Source organism: Notamacropus eugenii, chromosome 4 (assembly GCF_028372415.1).
Source record: "Notamacropus eugenii isolate mMacEug1 chromosome 4, mMacEug1.pri_v2, whole genome shotgun sequence".
Taxonomy (NCBI): Eukaryota; Metazoa; Chordata; class Mammalia; order Diprotodontia; family Macropodidae; genus Notamacropus; species Notamacropus eugenii.
The window spans coordinates 172,792,988-172,816,347 of NC_092875.1; positions in this window are offsets into that span (position 1 = coordinate 172,792,988).

A 23,360-nucleotide genomic window follows, 5' to 3' on the forward strand; every position below is an offset into this window, starting at 1 on the left:
ATCTTCTCTTTTGTCTGGTAGGGCCAAATAACTTTCTATACCCCTTTACCTAGCAGCTTCTACATTAAGGGATCGAAGGGCATGGAATAGGATATTCCAGAAGTCAAAGGAACTTTACCTGTATTTCTTGCTTCCTACTAGCAAGAACAGTACTCAACAGTTGTTCCTAAAACTTTGAGTTCCAACTTCTCTTCCTCCCTCCCTCCCCACCCCTTCCCTTTGGAAGGCAAGCAATTCAATATAGGCCATATCTGTGTAGTTTTGCAAATGACTTCCATAATAGTCGTGTTGTAAAAGACTAACTATATTTCCCTCCATCCTATCCTGCCCCCCATTACTTCTATTCTCTCTTTTGATCCTGTCCCTCCCCATGAGTGTCGACGTCAAATTGCTCCCTCCTCCCCATGCCCTCCCTTCCATCATCTCCCCCACCCTGCTTATCCCCTTCTCCCCCACTTTCCTGTATCGTAAGATAGGTTTTCATACCAAAATGAGTGTGTATTTTATTCCTTCCTAGAGTCAAGTGTGATGAGAGTAAACTTCATGTTTTTCTCTCACCTCCCCTCTTTTTCCCTCCACTAAAAAGTCTTTTTCTTGCCTCTTTTATGAGAGATAATTTGCCCCATTCCATTTCTCCCTTTCTCCTCCCAATATATTTCTCTCTCACTGCTTGATTTCATTTTTTTAAGATATGATCCCATCCTCTTCAATTCCCTCTGCACATTCTGTCTCTATGTGTGTGTGCGTGTACGTGTGTGTGTGTGTGTGTGTGTGTGTGTGTGTGTAATCCCACCTAGTACCCAGATACTGAATAGTTTCAAGAGTTACAAATATTGTCTTTCCATGTAGGAATGTAAACAGTTCAACTTTAGTAAGTCCCTTATGACTTCTCTTTGCTGTTTACCTTTTCATGCTTCTCTTCATTCTTGTGTTTGAAAGTCAAATTTACTTTTCAGCTCTGGTCTTTTCATCAAGAATGCTTGAAAGTCCTCTATTTCATTGAAAGACCAATTTTTCCCCTGAAGTCTTATACTCAGTTTTGCTGGGTAGGTGATTCTTGGTTTTAGTCCTAGTTCCTTTGACTTCTGGAATATCCTATTCCATGCCCTTCGATCCCTTAATGTAGAAGCTGCTAGATCTTGTGTTATCCTGATTGTATTTCCACAATACTTGAATTGTTTCTTTCTAGCTGCTTGCAATATTTTCTCCTTGACCTGGGAACTCTGGAATTTGGCCACAATGTTCCTAGGAGTTTCTCTTTTTGGATCTCTTTCAGGTGGTGATCTGTGGATTCCTTGAATACTTATTTTGCCCTCTGGTTCTAAAATCTCAGGGCAGTTTTCCTTGATAATTTCATGAAAGATGATGTCTAGGCTCTTTATTTTTTGATCATGGCTTTCAGGTAGTCCATAATTTTTAAATTGTCTCTCCTGGATCTATTTTCCAGGTCAGTTGTTTTTTCCAATGAGATATTTCACATTATCTTCCATTTTTTCATTTCTTTGGTTTTGTTTTGTGATTTCTTGGTTTCTCATAAAGTCATTAGCCTCCATCTGTTCCATTTCTAATTTTGAAAGAACTATTTTCTTCAGTGAGCTTTTGAACCTCCTTTTCCATTTGGCTAATTCTGCTTTTGAAAGCATTCTTCTCCTCATTGGCTTTTTGAACCTCTTTTGCCAGTTGAGTTAGCCTATTTTTCAAGGTGTTATTTTCTTCAGCATTTTTTTGGGTCTCCTTTAGCAAGGTGCGGACCTGCTTTTCATGCTTTACTTGCATCTCTTTCATTTCTCTTCCCAGTTTTTCCTCCACCTCTCCAACTTGATTTTCAAAATCCTTTTTCAGCTCTTCCATGGCCTGAGCCCATTGGGTGGGCTAGGATACAGAAGCCTTGACTGCTGTCTCTTTCCCTGATGGTAAGCATTGTTCTTCCTCATCAGAAAGGAAGGGAGGAAATACCTGTTCACCAAGAAAGTAACCTTCTATAGTCTTATTTTTTTTCCCTTTTCTGGGCATTTTCCCAGCCAGTGACTTGACTTCTGAGTATTCTCTTCACACCCACTTTGCCTCCAGATCCTCCCAGCCAGTGCTTGGCATCTGAGATTCAAATGTTGCTTCCCAGCCTCAGGGCTTTGCGCTGGGGCGGGGCTGCTAGTCAGTGTGAGATTAAGTTCAGGTGCTCAGGTTGGGGCAGGGCCGCCTCACAGGGCTCAGTTCCCTCAGGGGGTTTATGCAGAGACCTTCAACAATGGATCCGAGCTCCTGCCTGCTTGGAGAGCCCCAGTCTGCTGCCACCTCCGCTGCTGCCTCCCGAGGGGGCCTGAGTTATGGGGGGACCCCACTCCCCTCTTGGCAAGCCGAGGAGACCTTCTCACCAACCTTTGGGACCCGTGGGTGGAGGGACCTGCGTGGCCGCTGCAGATTCCGTCCCTGAAGCCTGCTCAGATCTGCTCCTCTCAGTGCTGTGCGGCCAAGGCAGGGCTGGTCTTGGCTCCGGGTCCAGGGCACAACGGACCTTTTGCAAGAAGTTTTCAGGGCTCTCTGGAACAGAAATCTCATCTGCTCCGTTGTTCTGTGGCTTCTGCTGCTCCAGAATTTGTTGGGTGTTCTTCTTTACAGATATTTTATGGGCTGTGGGTTCGGAGCTAGCGTATATAGCCATCTTGACTCTGCCCCCAGTATTCTTTATTATCTGCCAGTTTGCTGTGTGATGATAAAAAGAATTTAATTGGTTGCTGCAATTTAGTATATATGCAAAAAAGATTGAGTGGGCAAGATCCCTTTTCCATGCTGGCCAGCAAGACAAGAATACCTATACATATCCAGGTAGGGGAAGGGGAGAATGGTAGCAATAGCAGTACTGCCTACTGCCACAGTTGTTTTAGTTCCCCATTTGACTTCCATGTGGCTATGAATGTACATTATTTTTGTTTCTTTTGTCTAGTGTATTTATTTTTTCCTAATTCTAGGGGAATGAGTATGAGATAGGATGTACTAGGTTTCAACCTTTTGAAGTTCATAATGTTGAAATCTGGTCCATTCCACCTTCAGTACCCATTCACTTAAGAATAGGAAGAAACACAACAGACAAAGAAGAAACAATGGTGCCATGTATTCATGGCCACATGGCTTCCAGGTGGGGAAAGAAAGCTCTAGGCTTTTTGGAGGTCCCTATTTGGAGGTCCACAGGAGTTTCTTCACTCATCATCAGGAAAGAGAGGAAGGTTTCATTTGTTTGAGCCTTTGTATACACAGTGTTCTAGTCAAATTAAAAAGTGTTTTGTTGTCATTAGTCATCCCTGATGACAGGACATAATCAGAGAATACTTGATCATGCTATGAAATTGGGAAGGATAGGGCTCTCCTGTCATATATTTCCATAAGTAGGTTCACCAAGCTTCCACATAGATTGGTAGCAGGTGGAGAACATTGTTAATGTTCCAAGGACTGGACCTTCATTGGCCAGTCTCCTTATTTCATTTATGTTCATTCAAATACTTTAATATTTGACATAATTATCATTTTTATCATCATCATCATCATCATCATCATCGTCAAGGAGTTCATGAGGGAGTATGCCAAAAAGTGTGAAAAGAACATAAGCTCCAGAATTTAAAGTCTTAGTCTTTTTCTCTAGCTCTACTTCCCAGGGTCTCCTGAAAGCTCAGATGTATGAAATGAATGCATATTACTTGTTGGTGGAACATGTTAATGAAATATACTACCTTTCCTCTAAGAATCTCTAAGTGCTCCCTGACATAGTCAAGAGCTGCAAATGTCATAAAGCTAGTTTAGTGAGTCAGCAGGGGAATGAGATAGTGCTTTTGTCCTTCAGGAAATTCTTGTGCTGAGAAGCTCTTAGATGGGGAGAGTGAGATAAGGAGTCTAGACTTCCTTCCTTCCTTCCTTTCTTCATTTCCTTCCTTTCCTTCCTTACTTTCTTTCCTTTGTCCCTTTCTCTCTCCATTCTTTTCCTTCCTTCCTTCCTTCCTTCCTTCCTTCCTTCCTTCCTTCCTTCCTTCCTTTCTTCCTTTTTTTTTTTTTTTTTAATAAATCCAGTTTAAAGTTAGGTCCTTTTTATTTAGAGGACCTTCCTGTTATCACACACAATGGCTTATTTAAATTGATTTTCCCTAACAAATGACTGAAAGTAACAACACTGGATTTTTTTTTTTTACTGTAAATACAGGTGCTTTTTAAAAAAAAGTTATTTTGATTTCCATCTATGTGTAGAATTTTAAAAAATGATTTAGGTGGTTGTATATGTAACTATATTATGCTGTTATTTAATGATTATTTAAATGTAAAAAGCTGAGTGTATTAGCTTTAAGAAGACAGTAACAAAGTTGTCTATATATTAAATGTGAATATTGTTGCTCTTAGTATCATCTTTTTGTAGTTGTAGTCAGCATGCATATTGGCTTTTGTGGCTCTGCTGCCTTCATTTTGTATCACTTCATATGTCTTCCCATATTTCTTTGAATTCTTCATATTCATCATTTCCTATCATGCAAATGTATTTTATTACATTGACATGCCATAATTTATCCAACTATTCCCCAATCATTTGGATGAAAGTTTATTTCTAGTTTGTGGTAATGTGAATATTCTTTTACATATTTTTTTTTCCGTCAATAAATTCCTTAGTGTATAAACCTAGTTGTGAGGTAACTGGATTAAAGTTTATGAATCGTTTTCAAACTTTTACTATATAATTTAATATTTTATAAAAGGACTGAAACTATTCACAGCTCTTCCAGCTGCAGATTTGATTGTCAGATTTTCCAGAAACATGCTAGCTTTGAATTTATCTTCTTTTGCTATCTTGACAAATTTAAAGAATAGAGGTGATATTTAAAAGTTGCCTTAAACTGCATTTCTTTGATTATTAGTGTATTTGAACACTTTTCAAATGGACATTGATAGTTTTTATTTTTTCAGCTGAGAAGACCCTTTGATCTCTTACTTATTACAAAATGGCTCTTGCACCTTTAATTTGGTTTAATAAGATTTTAAATGTCAGATTTCTATTGGTTATTGCTAACATAAAAGTTCAGAGATACACATTTCTCTTGGTTCTGTCTCATTAATGTTGTTATGCTTTTGTCATTATCTTTAATATGTCTTATTATTTCTATAATTTGGTTTTGATCCAAGTATTACTTAGTAAATTCTCTACTTGGCTCTGAATGTTTTCCCTCAGTCTTATTCATTTATTTGTTTTCTGTTTTCAACACTCACTTCCATAAGTTTTAAATATTTTCCCCCTTAAAAACCTCTTCCTCCCCAAGATGGCATGCAATCTTGTATGGTCTCTACATATCTTATATACATTTCTATTAAATACATTTATACAACAGTCAAGTTGCATAGAAGAATTATAATGGATGGGAGAAACCATGAGAAAAATAAAACATAATAAACAAGAAAATAATCTGCTTCATTCTGTGTTCTGACTCCACAGTTCTTTCTCTGGATGCGTATGGCATTTTGCATCATGAGTTCTTTGGAAATGTTTTAGGTCCTTGCATTGCTGAGAAGGTCTAAGTCTAGCAAAATCAGTTCTCACACACTATGGCTGTTACTGTGTATAATGTTCTCCTAGTTCTGCTCACTTCACTCAGTATCATATAAATCTTCCCAGGTTTTCCCAAAGTCTACCTGCTCATCATTTCTTATAGCATAATAGTATTCCATTATATTCGTATACCACAACTTGTTCAGCCATTCCCCAGGTGATGGATATCCTCTTGATTTCCAGTTCTTGGTCACCATAAATAGATTTGCTATAAATATTTTTGTACATGTGGGTCCTTTCCCCATCTTTATGATCTCTTTGGGATATAAACCTAGAAGTGATATTGTTGGGTCAAAGAATATTTTTATAGCCCTTTGGGCATAGTTCCAAATTGCTCTCCAGAATGATTGGATCAGCTCACAGGTCCATGAACAATGAATTAGTGTTTCAACTTTCTCACATCTTCTCCAGCATTTATAATTTTCCTGTGTTGTCATGATAGCCACTCTGATAGGTGTGATGTGGTACCTCAGAGTAGTTTTGATTTGCATCTCTCTAATCAATAGTGATTTAAAGCATTTTTTCATATGACTATAGATAGCTTTAACTTCTTCCTCTGAAAACTGCTTGTTCATATCTTTGACCATTTATCAATTGGGGAATGATTTGTATTCTTATAAATTTGACTCACTTCTCTATATATTTCAGAAATGAGGCCTTTATCAGTTGGCTCTGAATCTTTTGGTAAGATTTGCTTTTCATTTTATAGTACTATGGTATATAAAAATATATTTAAAATTTCTGCCTTTCTGCATTTTTTGTTTATGTCATTTTTGCCCTAGAGTACAATTAATGTTTACAGATGATACACAGATCTTTGAATAAAAATTAATTCTTCAATGCTTCCATTTGCTTCTTTTCATATAGGTTAATAAATCCAATTTTTAACATTTTGTTCAAGTCTATAACTTCTTCAGTGTTTCTTTTTCTTTTATTTGTCACATTTGTAAATAGGAGTATCATTTTGCCTTCTTCTCCCTTCTTTCCCTTTCCTTCTACATCAAATAATTTCTCTTCTGTTTCCTTTTTTGCTTACCCCAAAACCTTTGTTTTCTTTCTATGACATTGTGAGACACTTGTTATCTTCAAAGTGAAGGGAACTACTCATAGAAGCCTTTCTTTTATGTAGATGCCTTGAGAGAACCTCTTCCCCCACCATAACTTGATGACAATATCATCCTGTCCTATCCTGTTTGAGGAGTTTTGGGTCTTGGAGGAAACTTTCACAAAAAAGTCCAATAAGACAGGAATGAGCTAAGTTTTAAGCTTTTGCTATGGGATATTTTAACACATCTGAGGCAAGAGTCAAGGCTTAGAATGAGACACGAAAGGACAGCTACTTGTAGGTAAAAGAGACAGGATCTTCTACTATCCACAATCAGTAGGCAACTTATAGTTTTAGAGTTGCCTAAATCATGGAAAATTACTTGCCCAGTGCCACTAACTTAGTACTTGCCCAAAAGGTCTTCATGACTTTGAGGATCGTCATCTATGAACTATATCATCCTGCCTCTCTATAATATTCTAGCACTAGTCTGGGTCTACTATATGGTTTTTCCCCCATTATTTTCTGGAAAATGTCATTTACTTTTAAATATTTTTGACTTTTATTTGTCAATTACTTAAAAGTGAGAGTGATAACTAGTTCAAAATTCATAAATGTAGGTAAAATTTATAGGTATAACCTAAGTTCTATTTTCTTGTTGTTGTGTTTGTCCTTAATTCTTGAAGAAGACCATGACATCAAGATGATGACATGATTTACAGCTAACTTTGATCTGAGTGAGTGAGGGCTGTGCAAGGTCACCAACTTCACTTTATTCTCCTAAGCCACCTGGATCCAGTGGCCTGATGCAATGGGAGGCATTGGTGCTTTCAGGCTAAGGTCTTATAGCATTCTCACTTTGAGTGAGATATACCCCAACTACTTACAGTTTTATTTTCTATAAAATGAAGGATTGGAATAGTTGACTAATAATAAACCATTCAAGTCTAAAGGTATTTATTTCTATTTATCGATCAGTCAACTGTAATATAAGAACTTAGCTCTGTAATACACATACAGTTAGGAGACATACAGCATGCAAGCATTAATAGATATCTGATATGGTGTACCCAGTCTCCAAGGGAGATGGCAACCCTTGCCTTGGAGGAGCCAGAAGAGGGCATTCCCTCATTCGCTATTCCATCTTGTAGCGCCAGTATAATTTTCACAGCGCCTATGGTGGCTATGAATATGCCGGCCCAATTCTGAATCATGAAATACCACATCCTCTCCACATGGAAGACAGAACCAAAACACTGAAAGCCAAATTCATCATAATCTATACACAATACCAATGCAGAGGACAACACCATCCCCAAGCCTTCCCCCTGCTAGGCTTCCCTTAAACACAATCACAAAATCACTCAGGATACCCAGGAGCCTGCATCCTCCCTGGCACTGACTGCTTTCCAGACTCACTTCCTCTCAGCTCCGCTCTAGCTCTGCCTCTTCCTGTTCCACCCATTCAGTAAACTCCTCCCACCACAGGCTCCACGTGACTCAGTCTCATGTAATTCAGGCTTCCATGGGACCCAGGCAGGTCACATGGGGCTATGAATGAATGGGAAAGATCTTCCCATTTTAAATTACCATTACACACGTCTAACGGGGTATTGAACTAGAATGATATCCATTGGCTATACTTCAAATACTTGCAGTCTAGTAGAATAATGACCTCTTTTAGGGTTCAGAATAAGTCACTTTCTCTGGTTACTCAAAGAGTAATGCTCAGCTCCCTCCCACCAAATTCTTGTTACTCACACACACAAAAATCAGATGGTAAGGAAGTGCATTTTCCTAAGCAAATAACAAATATGTGAAATTGGTAAAATTATGTAGGTTAGAGTAGCTGAAAGAATACTTCAGAAGAGTTCTTTGAGAGTGAGACAAAATCTCAGTTACACCAAAGATGGAACAATCTCACCAGAAGGGAACGTTCTTACCAGTCTCTGGTGGGGAGGGGTGTATGCAAGGGCTGGGAATCAAGGGGCACATCAGGGAAACTGGCTTCTCCGTATATTTGTGGCTCAGAGGAGATCTTCCATCGACCATTCAGATGTTCATTCCTGCCCTGCCTCCTCTCTTGAACGCCCTTCTAAAGTCTCTTTCAATACTTACACAATATTGGGGGCTCAGAGGTCTTACAACTAATCAGGAGTCAAGTCTCCCTCCAGAGCTCTGTGCTTCAGAGAAATGCTCACCCTGCCTGTTGTTACACAAAAGGTATTTATTAAACATTTAATGTGTTCTAGATACTTTCCTAAGCCCTGGAGATTCCAATACAAAGTGAAAATAATTCTTGACCTCAAGGAGCTTACTTTCTATGAGGGAGAAAACTTGTGTGTAAGGAAGCATATAGAAAAATACATATAGAGTTAATGGGAGATAACCTTAGAGAGAAAAGCCCTGATAGCTGGGGGGGCTGGGTAAGGCCTCCTGAATAAGGTAGCATTTGAATTTAGAGGTTAGGGATTCTAAGAGACAGAAGTGAGGAGGGAGAACTTTCTTGGCACAGGAGACTTGATGGAATCATGCATCTTGGTACAGAAAAGAAAGTCATTGTTTTACCTTATATGCTCTAAACTAAGATCATATATTTACTGATTTTCTTTGATAATATCAACATGAAAATATGATCTAGAAATAAATTAGGCAGAGGCATTGGATCTGTGATTTCACTGGTACAGAGAATCAGTGGATAAGGAAATTCCCTCTATCAAGTCAGAATTTTCTCTACAACTTATAGTCTTAGAGAGGAATTGAGAAGTTAGGTAACTTGCCCAGGTTCACACTATTATGGAGGCAGGGTGGTGGAAGACAAGCTTTGAATCCAGGTCTTGGCTTTGAGGCTGGCTCTCTGTACATTAGGCCGTGCTGCCTCCCATGGACATAGAATAGTGAAAAATAAAATTGTTATGTCTAAAGATCCTGTTCCTGGTTTCTCTATACCTTCTCTTGCTTTCTTTTTTATTTCATTTTTTTAAAATATATTATTTATTTATTTTTCAGTTTTCAACATTTACTTCCAGAAGAATTTGAATTCCAGATTTTCTCCCCATCTCTCCCATTTCTTTTTTCTTTTGCATTATCCATCTATTATCTACCTACCTACCTACCCACCTGTTTCTCTATCTATCTACCTTTTTGTCTGTTTATCCAAGCACCATCTTGTTCATTATCATACCTAACAAGACCTGAGAATATGAAGCCTATTGTGACTCAAGATTCTGTAAAGTTTCCAATGAAAATAGTCCTTAATAAATAGCTTGCTTGCTAATCACAGCACCAACTCTGAGGCAAACAATTCAGGTGGTTTCTGACCCTGTCTCAGCCCCTAACATCCCACCCACAAAACTATTCTGACCTTTTCTCCAAGCTCTAATTTTGACCCCAATTCTTTGTTTCTCCATTTAGTTTTGAGACATTGGCACCTCTCTAAGACATGCCATTTGACTTCAAAAGTGTTTGTGATCATACCTATGTAATTGCTTTAAATGGTTTTATGTAGATGGTCACCTACCCTTCAGCACAGATAAGAAGAAAACTCTTTTCATTCATTATTCTTCCTATCTCTGGTGGAAGAGAGTTGCCAAATACAAATACAAAGAAGAGAAAACAGCTTGTGACTGGTGAGCTTTCCTTGTGTGTATTACTCAACCTTCTTTAATAATTTTTTTTCCAGGATAGAAGATGTTCTCTCTTTCTGAAGATTCTTTTGGCGATATCGTTATCTGAATTTTGGATTTTATTGGACACAAAGCTCTCTAATGTAATAATTATAGCTTATCTTTCTAAAGATATTTAAGGTTTACAGAGGTAGGTGCTTGTAATGTGGGTGCTATCAGGATCCCCATTTTACAGATGAGGAAACTGAGAGTCTGAGAGATTAAATGACCTGCCCAGGATCTCACGGGTAGTAACTGTCTGAGGAAGGATTTTAACCCTGGTCTTCCCGATGCCAAATCCATTGTGCTCTCCACTCTGCCTTGCCACTACTCATTTTCAAATGAGTATAAAAAAGTCAACTTAATATAATAACAATAATATTTATGACCCACCATTAGTAGGTTAAATTTGTTATTTTCCCTCTTCCATCTTAGATGATGGATTTGTATTCATCTATTCACACTCTCTTAACTTATCCCATTTGTAAGAAATAGCATAAAGGAGTGAGACTACAGAGGCTTTCACCAATAAGCATAAAACAAAACTAGGGAATTTGTGTAGGACTCAATCCAGTGGATGACCTTGGACTCATTAGCTTTGTACATCTAAGTTAACCAGACATCGGGAATAAAATTATAGAGGGTAGTAGATTCTAATTACTGTATGTTCTACCTACGTATTTTAAATTGTAACTTACACATATGTTCTACCGTTGGGGACCTATTTTTGACTTCTGTGATTGTAATGGAAATGCCCATTCCTTTTCACTTATGAAATGGTAAGACAGACTAAAGAATTATGTTCTCTATGTCTTATGATTTTGCTAACTCCTGAATTCCAATTTGCTAAAGAAAATGTTTGAATTAAAATGAAAATGATTCACTAGCCAAAGATCTCAGGTTGAACCCTGGATTCTTTGTTGCCACCATCCTTGAACAAAAACTCATTTCCCTTGTGGCAAAATATGACAGAAAAGCTAGGCTGGATCCAAGGCTGACACTATCTCTGAGCCCTGCTTAATGTTTCTAAGTCTGTTTCAATCATCCCTGAACACTCTAAATCTAGGAAAAATCTCCGTATATTTTGTAGGGAATAATTTGGCAGACATTTATTCATGTGGCTATTGGACATGAGCAGCGCAATAACCCTCTGTGACGCAGCACTAACTTAGAAACTTTCAAGCTGGTCTCAGTAATTCTTCCTAGAGGATGCAAGCAAGAAAGAGGTGCAGTCATAGAACATTTGGCCCTATTCTTCTCCTTCAGCAACAGGAGTAAAATAATAAAATGAGATAAAGTAGAAGTACTCAGCAAGGGGAAAAGTGTAACATAAATATATGTTCAAAAACAATTTTTAAAAAATGAAAACCGACTCTGCTCATGTTCCCTTTTCCATTGGCTGATGGGAGAATGGGGAAATAAGGGATATTATAGGAAGTAGAAATTAGTATTAATCTAGTATTTTTTTAGGAAAGTGATTCTGATCTGGGTTAGGGCCATGGAATTCTTGGGGAAGTGTATAATTATATTTATATATACATATGAAGCATAAATTGGTAAATGAAATGTCAAGGAGGTTGAGATTTTTAAATAACTATTCTCCAAAAGACAGCGCATTAACTGGTCACTCTATTAAACCTTCACTTAACGTAAGAAAAGTTCAAGGCATTTCATAAAATAGCAGTGCACCAAGATAACTAAGAACAGTTTAGCCCAATGTGTCTTATAAAACTGCAGATTTGGAACAAATCTTATGCTGTAATCTTATCAGGTCATTTCCTGACCTTCAATCAAGAAATCCTAAAACCAAATTTTCTACCTTTTTCATCCAGTGGTGGTTTTTTTTTAGGGTTTTATCTATCATTTGTTCCTTTTTCCTTCCTACCCACTGCCCAAGGCTATGAAAATTGGGTCCCTCACAAATAAATCTACAAAAACAAATCCTTTTTATCAGCTCTGTTATGATTACTTCTGCCAGAACTGAAAGAAATCCCAAGGCTATTATGATTGTTACTGAATTTTTGCAATTATTTTTCACAATGACTGGAATCACAGTCATGAATGATGGCATCGCTTGGTTGGAAATTTCTGGGGATATTTCTTTTACAATGGTGAGAAACTGAGAACTGATGGAACAAGAAGTGTCAAAAACATACCTTTTTAGCTTTGAGAAGAAGTTTTGTTATTCAGTGATTCAATTGATGAGATAGCATGCAACAAATAATCACATACATGTTCCTTGCACAAATTAGAATATGTTCATTAGGGTATTTTTTTAAAGTCTGTAGAATTTATTTTAAATTTAGAAGTCAAAAATCTGATAAGAAATGAAGCTGATGTGGTCCAGAACTCAAAGGGACCCAAACCAGAAATTTCTTTATCTAGTGAGAAATGGTTGACCAATATGGAAGATGGTGGGCATACTGATATCTGGTAGCATGACATTAATAGCCGTTGCTTAAAGAATAATCTATCTGTAACACCTGTGTTGAGTCAGTTAATCAATAAACACTTATAAAGTGCCTTCTCTTTGCTAGGCACTGTGCTTAGTACTGGGGATAAGGTGATCCACAGGTATTACTCACTATAATCATAGTAGCTCATTAAAAAACAATGGAAGGAGATGCGGGGTACAAACATTTTTTGTAGAGTTTGAATAATTTTAAAAAGAGAAATATTCTCAGAATTTTATGAAAATTTGTCAGTTCTTATTGTAAGTAAAAAAATAATAAGAACAATAATTTACAACTATATATCACTTTATTTACATGATACTGTCTTTACAACAGGCAGCTTGTTGGCACAGTGGATAGAATGCCAGACCTGGAGTCAAAAAGACTTATGTCTTTAAGTTCAAATTCTGTCTCAGACACTTATTAGCTCTGTGACCCTGGGCAAGTCACTTAACCCTGTTTGCCTCAGTTTCCTCATCTGTCAAATGAGCTGGAGAAGGAATTGGCAAACCACTCCAGTATCTTTGCCAAGAAAACCCCAAATGAGGTCACAAAGAGTTGGGCATGATTGAAACAACTCAATAGCCATCTTCACGACAGTTCTTTATGGTATTATAAATTTTATCCTCATTTTACAGATGAGGAAGCTAAGAACCAAAAATAATAGCTAGCACTTATATAATACTTTTAAAGTTTGCAAAGCCTTTCACAAATGTTATTTCATTTTATCTTCACCATATCCTTGGGAGGTAGGTACTATTATTATCCCTATTGTATGGATCAGAAAACTGAGGCAAACTTAGGTGAAGTGAGTTTCCCAGGGTCCCATTGCTGAAAGCTTTCTGAGTTAAGATTTGAACTCTAACCTTTCGCAATAAAAGGGCAGTCTCTATCTATCAAGCCACCTAGCTGTCTCAGTCACATAGCTCATCAATTACTTGCTTAAAGTCACACAGCTAGTGACATCAAATAGAATTTTTTTTGTACTGGTTTGGGTTGATATTTCTTGTGTGACAAAGGCAAAGACATGATTCTCAAAATGATTTAAATATCAAAGTTGTATCTTCATCAACAAATTAAGTGAAAAAGGAAAAAGATACCTTTCATAACTATGGAGAAGGAAGGATTTCTTAATTAAAGGATAGAGATTATCATAAAAATGTACAATTTTGATTACATAATATTGAAAAGCTTCTGCACAAGCAAAATCACTGTAGTTAGATTTAAAAGAGAAATAATTTACTGAGGAAAATTTACAACACATTTCTGAAAAAAGATCTAGTATTCAAGATATATAGGGAACTGATACAAATATATATTAAGAACTAGAGCCATTCTCCAATAGATAGATAAATGGTCAAAAGGAAAAATACAAGCTATCAATAACCATATAAAAGATTCTCTAATTGATGAATAATAAGAGAAATGTTTACAATAAGTGCTTAATAAATGCATTTTCGTTTATTCATTCATCATGTTGCTATTGGCTATGTCAGTTGGTAAACAATACTAGGTCTCTTTATTTGGTAGAAGACAGCCTTAGTGTTTTTAAATCTAGGAAATGGAGGAGGTGATGAAAGTAATGACATACACTGTCATCTCCTTCTAATGCAATACTATTTTATAGGATTTCATGAACTCCTAAATGGAAGAGAAGTAGACTGCTCCTGGAGGAAAATGCCTCTAAGGAAAATGGAAGAAGGTACTAAGATTCTTTTTTCTTATGACTGATTTCACTTTTTCCTTTTACTCAAGTCTTTCCCAGCTGCCTCAGTCCTCACATATACTTCCCTAGTTTACTTCTGGGAAATGAAAACTATTGGAAAAGAAGGTACTTTTCTGAATGGTGAGAGAATGAGTTTTTGAGCCCCCAGATATCTGATTTTTATATCTGTGGTGGGCTAAGACTGACACAGGCCAGTCTTTTAGTACTTAGGTCCAAAATTGGAATGAAACCAGATACTTATAATACAACAGTTAAGAAAAGGAAGTTTACTTAGGCCACAGAAGAGAAAGCACATTCAGAGGAGGAAATGGATGTTAGCATAAAGCATTGATTCATCCAAACACAACATGTTTCTATCCTATGGTTTCATGCTGGAAAGAAGAGGCACAAAACTTTGAGTCTTGATTTTTTTGAGCCCAAGAGACCAGCAAGTTACAGCAATGTCCTAAGCACTAGAACCCTGAGTCAATCAAACCTAGAGGATAGTTTTGATACTCTTTAAGGAAAAACTAGCTTAACTTGATTGGGAGGAGGGTAGAAGAAGGAAAAAGAGTGTTTTTGGATATTTCTGCTGCTGCAACAACAATGCCAACAGAAAATATTATTTTGAAATGTATGTGGTCTCTGGGAGTGTTTTTCTTTTCCAAACACCTCCAAACCATGAAGGCTTGGTAATGTTCCTATGATGATTTGGAGAATCCTATCTAGTTAACCTAGAGACATTATTCACATTTTAAGATAGAATTTGGGAGAAATTGGGGTGCTTTTCCACTCTAAACAAGTGGTAAATGCTGACTTGAACAGGTAGCATCTCCTAAGTGTCTGAGGGGGACAGGACACCCAGACTTACAATAATTAGAGCTAAATATGTTATTAGTGAATGGGGTCCCCTTGGAAATGGAGAGTGGTGGCATTCCTGCCCCTGAGTCAAACTTTTGTGAGGCCAGGGTCAGCAGTGATATTAACAAAGGAGAATCACCCAAAGAAAAGAACATTTCAGATCAGCATTTCAGTCTCTAGAACTGTAACACACAGGGAGCTGTACCTCCACTAGTCCTGGAATACACTATAAACATGTCCTTTTGTGGTGAACAAAGAGAAATGATGTCCAAGGACAGACCAAGAGCTACAGAGCCAATGGAAAATAACACCTGAATCCTCTACAGAGAGATATGCAAGAGATGGCACGGTGAGAAGTGACCTCTGAGGTCCCTTACTGGGAACTAAGCAGAAGTCCATGAGAAATGTGCTTTCATTCTGCCTGGTTATGTCTGCAAGGTGACTTCGATGCTAGATGGATCTTTGAGGGAGGGTTACATGTTGGAGAGGCCTTTATTTGGAAAGTGTTCCATTGTGAGTTTTCTTTCTTTGACCTTTGACTAAAAATTTAATTTATAATATTGTGAACTGTGCACTTAAAAGTGAGAATTTCATCTCAATACATGGAGGGAAGGGAGGAGGAGACATTCATCATGTATGCATTTTCCTGACTTTCTTGGACAGAGCCAATGAGCCAAGAGAATGAAAAAATCAACCATACTGTGCCCTGGCCCTTTGTTCTATGAATTTGGATACAATGTTACAGAAGAATGTGTTCATTTGTCCCTCATATCATATGGTATTTCATCCTCCATGTGGCATTTCCACCAACCCTTTCTTCAAGGAACTTATTCTCTGAGATAGTACTTTGGTCTTATTAAGTCTATTCATGTAAATAATTTTTCTAAGCCTCATTTTGTGAGATCCTTGTCCTTTTTCATTCCATTGAATCCTTAAAGTGTCCTTGATATTACATCTACACTCAGGTTATCCATCTGTTTTTAATTTCTACGTTACAGACCTACTTCCTTTCTTGGTTACATGTCAATCGATTACTCAATAAATGAAAAAAAGCATCTATTAAGCACATGCTATGCCAGGTGTTGGAGATACAAAGAAAAGCAACGTATTGCCAAGGAGCTTCTTTTCTGACAGAGAGAAAAAATATACAAATAGGTATAAAAATATACATACAGAGTAGATGAAAGAGTAGTGAGTTTGTTGTGATTTAAATTCTCTAGCTATAGATGATCCTTTTTCCTTCTCTAGGATGTGGGGCTATTGAGAAAAATCTGCTCCCTCTAGAAGGTAGGTGACCAACTCTTGGACTTCAACTGGTGCAGCTATGTGGTATGGTAGGTGGAATTCTAGCCTTGAAGTCATGAACACATAAGTTCAAGTCCTGCCTCTAACCCTTTCTAACTTTGTAGCTCTGGACAAATCACTTAACCTTTCAGCCTCAGTTTCCCCTTTTGTAAAATGGGTTTAATGATAGTTTCTACCTTACAAGGTTGTTGTGAGGATCATATGAAATAATATTTAAAATGCTTTGCAAACCTTAAAGTGCTATATAAATTATATTATTATCATGATTTCTTCAAAACCTTTGAAGTTGGCTATTATCCATAATGTAACTTCCAAAGTTGGCAAAGTCCACGCTTAGGATCCATGTGCAAGCACAGGCAGCTTACCAGGTGAATTTCCTCCCTATTTGCATTAACTGCTCCTGGACCAAAGGTAGGATGAAGGGGAATTTCCCTTCCCTGCCCTTTTGCTGAATTCTCATCTAGAGATTCAAAGGAGAGAATTTATGAAAAGGCTGGGTTGTTCTCTATTTTCTACAACACGGGGAGGGAGAAATAATTCTGTGAGAGTCTGGCCCCTGAGTCTCAGTCAACTAATCATTAGAAGATATTTCTAGTTTCTGAAATCCAGTCAATAAGGCAGCAGTGGTCTGATGAACCTCTCCTAACATCAGTAATTCAGTTCAACAGTAGACACTAGAGTCAACAGATAATAGGAAATCAACGAAGATTTTTGAGCAGAATAGTGACATGGGTAGATCTATATGCAATATTTCATTGTAATGCTAACCCCCCTGATCCCCCAAGTGCCTGAAGGCCAGGTATGTTAAATCTCCCATTTCCCCCCAGAGTCCTATGGTACCCTTAAGGCATTTTGGGATATGTGTCTAGGTTCTCTTCAAATGGCTTCAGCCACCAGTAAAGGTGTTCCCCAATTCTATAGCAGTGGGTCTCCTACACTCCAGTTCCATTTAACTATTCACAGTAGTTTTTTTTTTTTCACAGACATAGAGAAAGCAAAGAAATATTTACTTCAAAAGTATAATCACAAATATACAAACATACTCCACACAACATGTGGGAGTCATAATTCCACCTCCCCTCCATTGAGTTTCTAATGAGGGGAAGGGGATTAGTTCAGAGCTTAGTTAGCTTCCCATGTAGAGCACAGTCTCAAATTCCAAGCCAAAAATTCACTTTCCGCCCAAGTCTCAGGCGTTCTGGCTTCTCTCATCTTACCTGGAATCCTAGTTGTAAGGTCTCCCTAGCTCAAACTCCTGGGTCCAGTGAAGATTGTGACCAGCACCTGTAACTGAGAGGGACAAACGAAGCAAAGCAAGCAGAGACCCAAAGGTATGAGAAAATACTGCCCCCCCCCCCACTCTCTCCCCCTACTCTGCACCTACCCCAGTTCAGGTCAGGGCCCCCATGACATGAGTGGACTGAGATCTTTACCCTCTGAATGCAATAGGAAAGAGTGTGCAGAAGAGGTTGAGACTGTCTAGTCCAGCAGTTTTAAAGATGCAGTCTATTCTAACAGCACAGCCAACTGAAGGAGGCTATTCCCAGGCCACAGTGGAGGGTATGTAAGGAAGCAGGGTGCCTCATGTTAGGCAACCTCTGTATGCTCCAAGGCTCTTCGTCAAATGAAACAATTTTCTTCATTTCAAATGAAATATTTCTTCATCAAATGAAATAATTTACGTAAAGCACTTTGCAAATCTTAAAGCACCATATAAATTCTAGCTATTTATCATTATTATGTGACATAGCAATTATTATAATGAGTAATAATAATAAAATCTACCAAATAGATTTTGGATTCTTCATACCAGGAGAAGCTGACGCTTGATGAAGCCACCATTATATTTTTGTCCTCTATCGGGACTGTGAGCCCCTGGGGAGGAGGTATTGTCTTTTAGCTTTCTTTGCATTCCCAGAACTTAGCACAGTGCCTGGCCCATATCGACTGACTTATGGACAGCCTGTTACTTCATAGCATTATTGCTTTCATTGGTGATTCCTGGATTCAGCTGCTTATCCCCCTTCATGTGGGATAGAGAGAGCCTAGTACATCCATCAAAGAAGGAAGACCGTTCTCCAATTCTCCCAAAATTTGCCCAAAGGTTTAGCTACCTTTCTGTGTTTTCACTCTAGTTTTCCCGCAGTATGTAAGGAGAAATGGGAATTAAGAATAGCCCCTGGTAAACCTTGGAATATGGTAATTGATTGAAAGGCAATATTTCCGATCCCATTGTGTTCCTATAGTCTGTCCTGTAAGTAGGAAGTATAGGAGATTTCTCCCTGGTGTAATTTGCTGACCAGGTCCTAAATTTTACCCTACCCTTCTACTACAAGGCCTGAGAGTTCCATCAGCAGAGTCAGTCTCTGGCTTATGTATGAGAGTCAGTCATGAACACAAGGATACTGTCCTTCAGTAGAAGGTAAGTTCCCTGAGGACAAGAACTATTTTTAACTTTTGCTTTTGTATTCCCAGTGGCTAGCACAGTGCCTTATACGTAGTAGTTAATTATTGCTTGTTGATTTGAATTTAATTGCATTGAGGAAAAATAGTTTGTCTATTGATTTGACTGATCTTTTCAGATTTACTACTATGAATACCCGATTATTATTGCACTGATCACAGCTTCATTTTGGGAAACTGAGGACAACTTTGGAAATTGTTCTTTCTGACCACTAAGATAATTGTGGTGTACTGAAATTGGTGTTTGGTTAAAGTTAGTTAAAGCAAGAGTAAGCAAACTATGGCCCTCGGGCCAAATTTGGACTCCCTTTGAACAAGAATTTTTTATTATTGCATTTTAAAATACAATTCAACATTATTTTGAAATCTGAAAACTCTTCTTAGCTGAGATAACAATGGATATAAGCAGATCAATCAACAGGGAAAACATTAATAGCAAAGAAAATATGACTTTCCGATCTAATAAATAAGTTCCAACATCTGGTTGAGTTCAGGCATCTATAAAGAAATACAGCAAAATGAAGAAAAATGATGAGATAGAGAATCTGGTGGAACTTCAGGAGAACATGAAACCACAACATGTTATTCCTGAGTGATTTAAAAGAGAAATAAGAATTTTGAAAGTAAAATTTATGGCCTGAACAGCAAAAAAATAGTACATGGCATATAAAAATGTGAACTATAATAATAATAAAATAATGACAAATCTCACCAAAAAGACAAAAGAGAGAACAATGATTGGGAATGCCAAAATACAGAAGTGAAGGGTAATCTAAAAGAAGAGAAAAAAATGAGAACTTAAAATGAAAATATGCTCACTATTCAAGCAAACATAGTTATCTCAAACACAGAATGCACAGAAAAAAACCTAAGGATCATTGATCTCTCAGAAGAATACCACAAGACAAAAACCCTGAACACCCAGAAATAAAATAAGTGAACTACCCAGGATTTCTGAACAGAGAAAATGAAATGCCAACTGAAAGAATTCATAGGTCACCTCTGGGGAAAAAATGCAATCCTAGCTGCAAACTCAAAGACACAAAGTGGTTACATTTAATAATTCACTTCAGAAGCAATAGGTTCTACGAGCAGTCAGGAGAAAGACCTTTAAATACAAAAGAAGGAAAATTTGAAAAATTCAAGGCTATTCTGCCCTCATCAGAAAATTCAGAAAGGAATGGAATACTGTATTTTGAAGAGCAATGGAGTTCAGGATGTAGCCCAAAGTGAACTCTCCTGGAACTCTGAGCTTGACCACAAATGAAAATAAGATGTACATTCAGTAATAAAGAGGTTAATAAAGAGGCATTCAAAACCTTCTTAAAATCAGGCAGGTATAGACTATTTGCTTCTCAAATGCCCTAGACAGCAAAATTTTAGGAGTAAACAAATTTGTTGAAAATAGTGTCCGCAGAAAGACTGTTATTCTCTTACACAAGGAGACAGAATTGAAGTGGAATGGAAATCACATGGAGGTAACAGTGAAAAGAAGGGCTTAGGAAATTATGGACAGAATTTGGTGACACCCTACATTAAAGAGGAGTCAAAAATTTTTTGGGGAGGGGCTACATTATATAGTGGAGACTACATGAAAGGGAGGAGGAAAGTAAGGCAATAGATAGGACTATGTGATGTGCCTAGATTAATCTGAGAATTAGCAATGAGGGAAATGTGACCTTTGTGGTCTCAGGAAGGAAAGTACCCATTGGAGACTGGATGAAGAGAAGGAGGGAAGAATTGAAGAGGAAGAGGGAAAAGAGGAAGGCATTGCTTTGGTGGTTGGAGGAGGTTCCACTAACAAATGTTCATTATAGATGAAGAGTTGTATGTTGGTCCTTCGTTCTCCTTGAAAAGGACCATGATATCAGGGAAATGATGACTTGACTTGCAGTTGACTTTGATTTGAGTAAGTGAGGGCTGTGCAAGGTCACTTTCTGGGTCCAGTGGCCAGAAATAGATCAACACAAATGGAGATGGCCCAGGATGCAATGGGAGACCCTGGCCTTTTTGGCCTAAGGCCTTTTTAAGTTCTCACTTTGAGTGAGGTAATGCCCATTCAGTGAATGTCTCTTTCAGAAGTTAGTCAAGGATGGTACCTTTAAGTAAAAAAAAAAAAAAAAATCAAACCAGGAGGGGTAGACCCTCAGGGTTGCTGGTCAAAAGAGAAACAGTTACTATTGATGGAGGAAAAGAGATGTTTTGTGGAAATGGGTAGCTTGTCTTGGGTGTGGCCTGGAGGATTTGTTGCTTGAAAAGACCATTTGCCCTACACCTGAAGGGGCTGAGTTAGAACTCCTGGGCACAACTGGTACCTGGAAACATGGGGAGACACGGACCCAGGGAAGAGAGTTTGAGGTAAAAGGGAAAAAGTATGGATCAGTAATGGGCTGCATAATCAGGGACACAGTATGGGGGTAAACTACTATTGGAGAGTATCCTGTCACCTCCAAAAAGTGGTAGTGTACTGAGAGTGATGCAAGATGGAAAAGGAGAATGAATCCATGGGGCAAGCTCAGCAAGGCAATGGCAGAAGCTGCCTAGAGAGAAGATCCCAGAATGGATGCCTCAGATGTTTTGATTGCATGAGGAATGCAGAGACTAGAGAGATACTAAATAATTATATGTATCATGAATCAGAGTGAGAGTCTTGACCAGAAAGAAAGAGAGGGTGTATAATGGAGAGAATGACCAAAATCATCTCTGGAAAGGGGCATAAAAATGAAATAAAATAAAAACAACCAATGAACAGCACTAGTCGAAGAAGAAAGGAAAGGGGAATCATCTTGAGTGAGAGGGAGAAAAGATGGGAAGAATCAGGAATGAAAGAGGAAGTAATAAGCAAAACCCCAAAGGGAAAGGGGTAAAAAACAGGTGAAGGGGATCAAGGGTGAGGGGAAGAGAGCCAGTGGGAATAAGGCTACTTTACAAAAGATTAAGCTAAAATAATTGGAAGGATATAAAGTAATTGAAGGAATGCTGTGTTTACAGCAGAAAAGGGGAAAAGTCATAACTTGAAAAAAATCAATATTAGAGACAAATTGAGGAAAATATAAGTCTAAATCTCATAACTTTAAATGTGAACATATTAAATAATCCAATAAAATGAAAATAACAGACAGAATAGATAAAAAACCCCGAAATCTATAAACCATTGCTTACAACCTCCCCCACATCCCACATTTACAAAACAAAGACAAACACAAAATACAATTGAGGGGATGGAAAAAAAGTACTGTAAATCAAGTGAATACAAAAAAACAGGATTTGCAATCCTGTTATCTGACAAAATAATAACAAACATTCAAAAAATGAAAAAAGCATAAACAAGGAAACTCCATTATGCTGAAAGGAATCAAAGACCTCAAATCAATATCAGTCATAAACTTATACACTCCAAATACCTTAGCACCCAAATTCATAAAGGAAACATTAATTGAGCTACCAGAAGACATAGATTGTAGTGACAAGAGACTTCTATATACCTGGCATGACTTCCTTTAGATGCAATCTTGCTACATCTTTGTAATTTCTTACTTCCCTTTTAGAAGATTCACCAATGATCTCTTTATTGATCTATTCTATAATTATAATGATGTATTTTATAATAAATAACCATATTTGTGTGTGTGTGTGTGTGTGTGAGAGAGAGAGAGAGAGAGAGAGAGAGAGAGAGAGAGAGAGAGAAAGAGAGACAGAGACAGAAAGAGAGAGAGAGAAAGAGAGAGAGAGACTTAGATACCTTTTTGCCTGGGTTGTGCTGAAGCATGAGGAATTCTGGTCCCTGGAGACTGCCTGTTTGCTACACTGAAGCACATGGTAGTTCTTGGACCTGGAGTCTGCTGGTTTCCCCGGCTATGCTAAGGTATATGGGGTGGGGGGCCAGTGTTGGTGTTTACCTTTTCCACCACACTGCTGCTTAGGATTTTCCACTAGTTTGCTTAAGTGGGACTTGCTATTGATTTGCTAGAATGCTTCCTGCCCTGGGCTGTGCTCCCCTTTCAGTGGAGTAAGATGGACCATTCTTGATAATTGTCTAAGTTTCTTGGGCTAAAAGATTGTTTCACCCCATCTTTTTGCTAGTTTTGCTGTTCCAGGAATTGTTTGGAGGGCTTTATATGTTTAGAGGTGAGTATGGGAGAGCTGCAGTGGTGTACTGCTTACTCTTCCATCTTGGCTCAATACATGCTACAGGAGTACAAAGGCTTAAAGGGATACCACTACTTGTTCAGTGGTTGGATCTCCTTCTTCTTTAGAGAGAAATAACTGATAAAGGCCTCATTTTTCC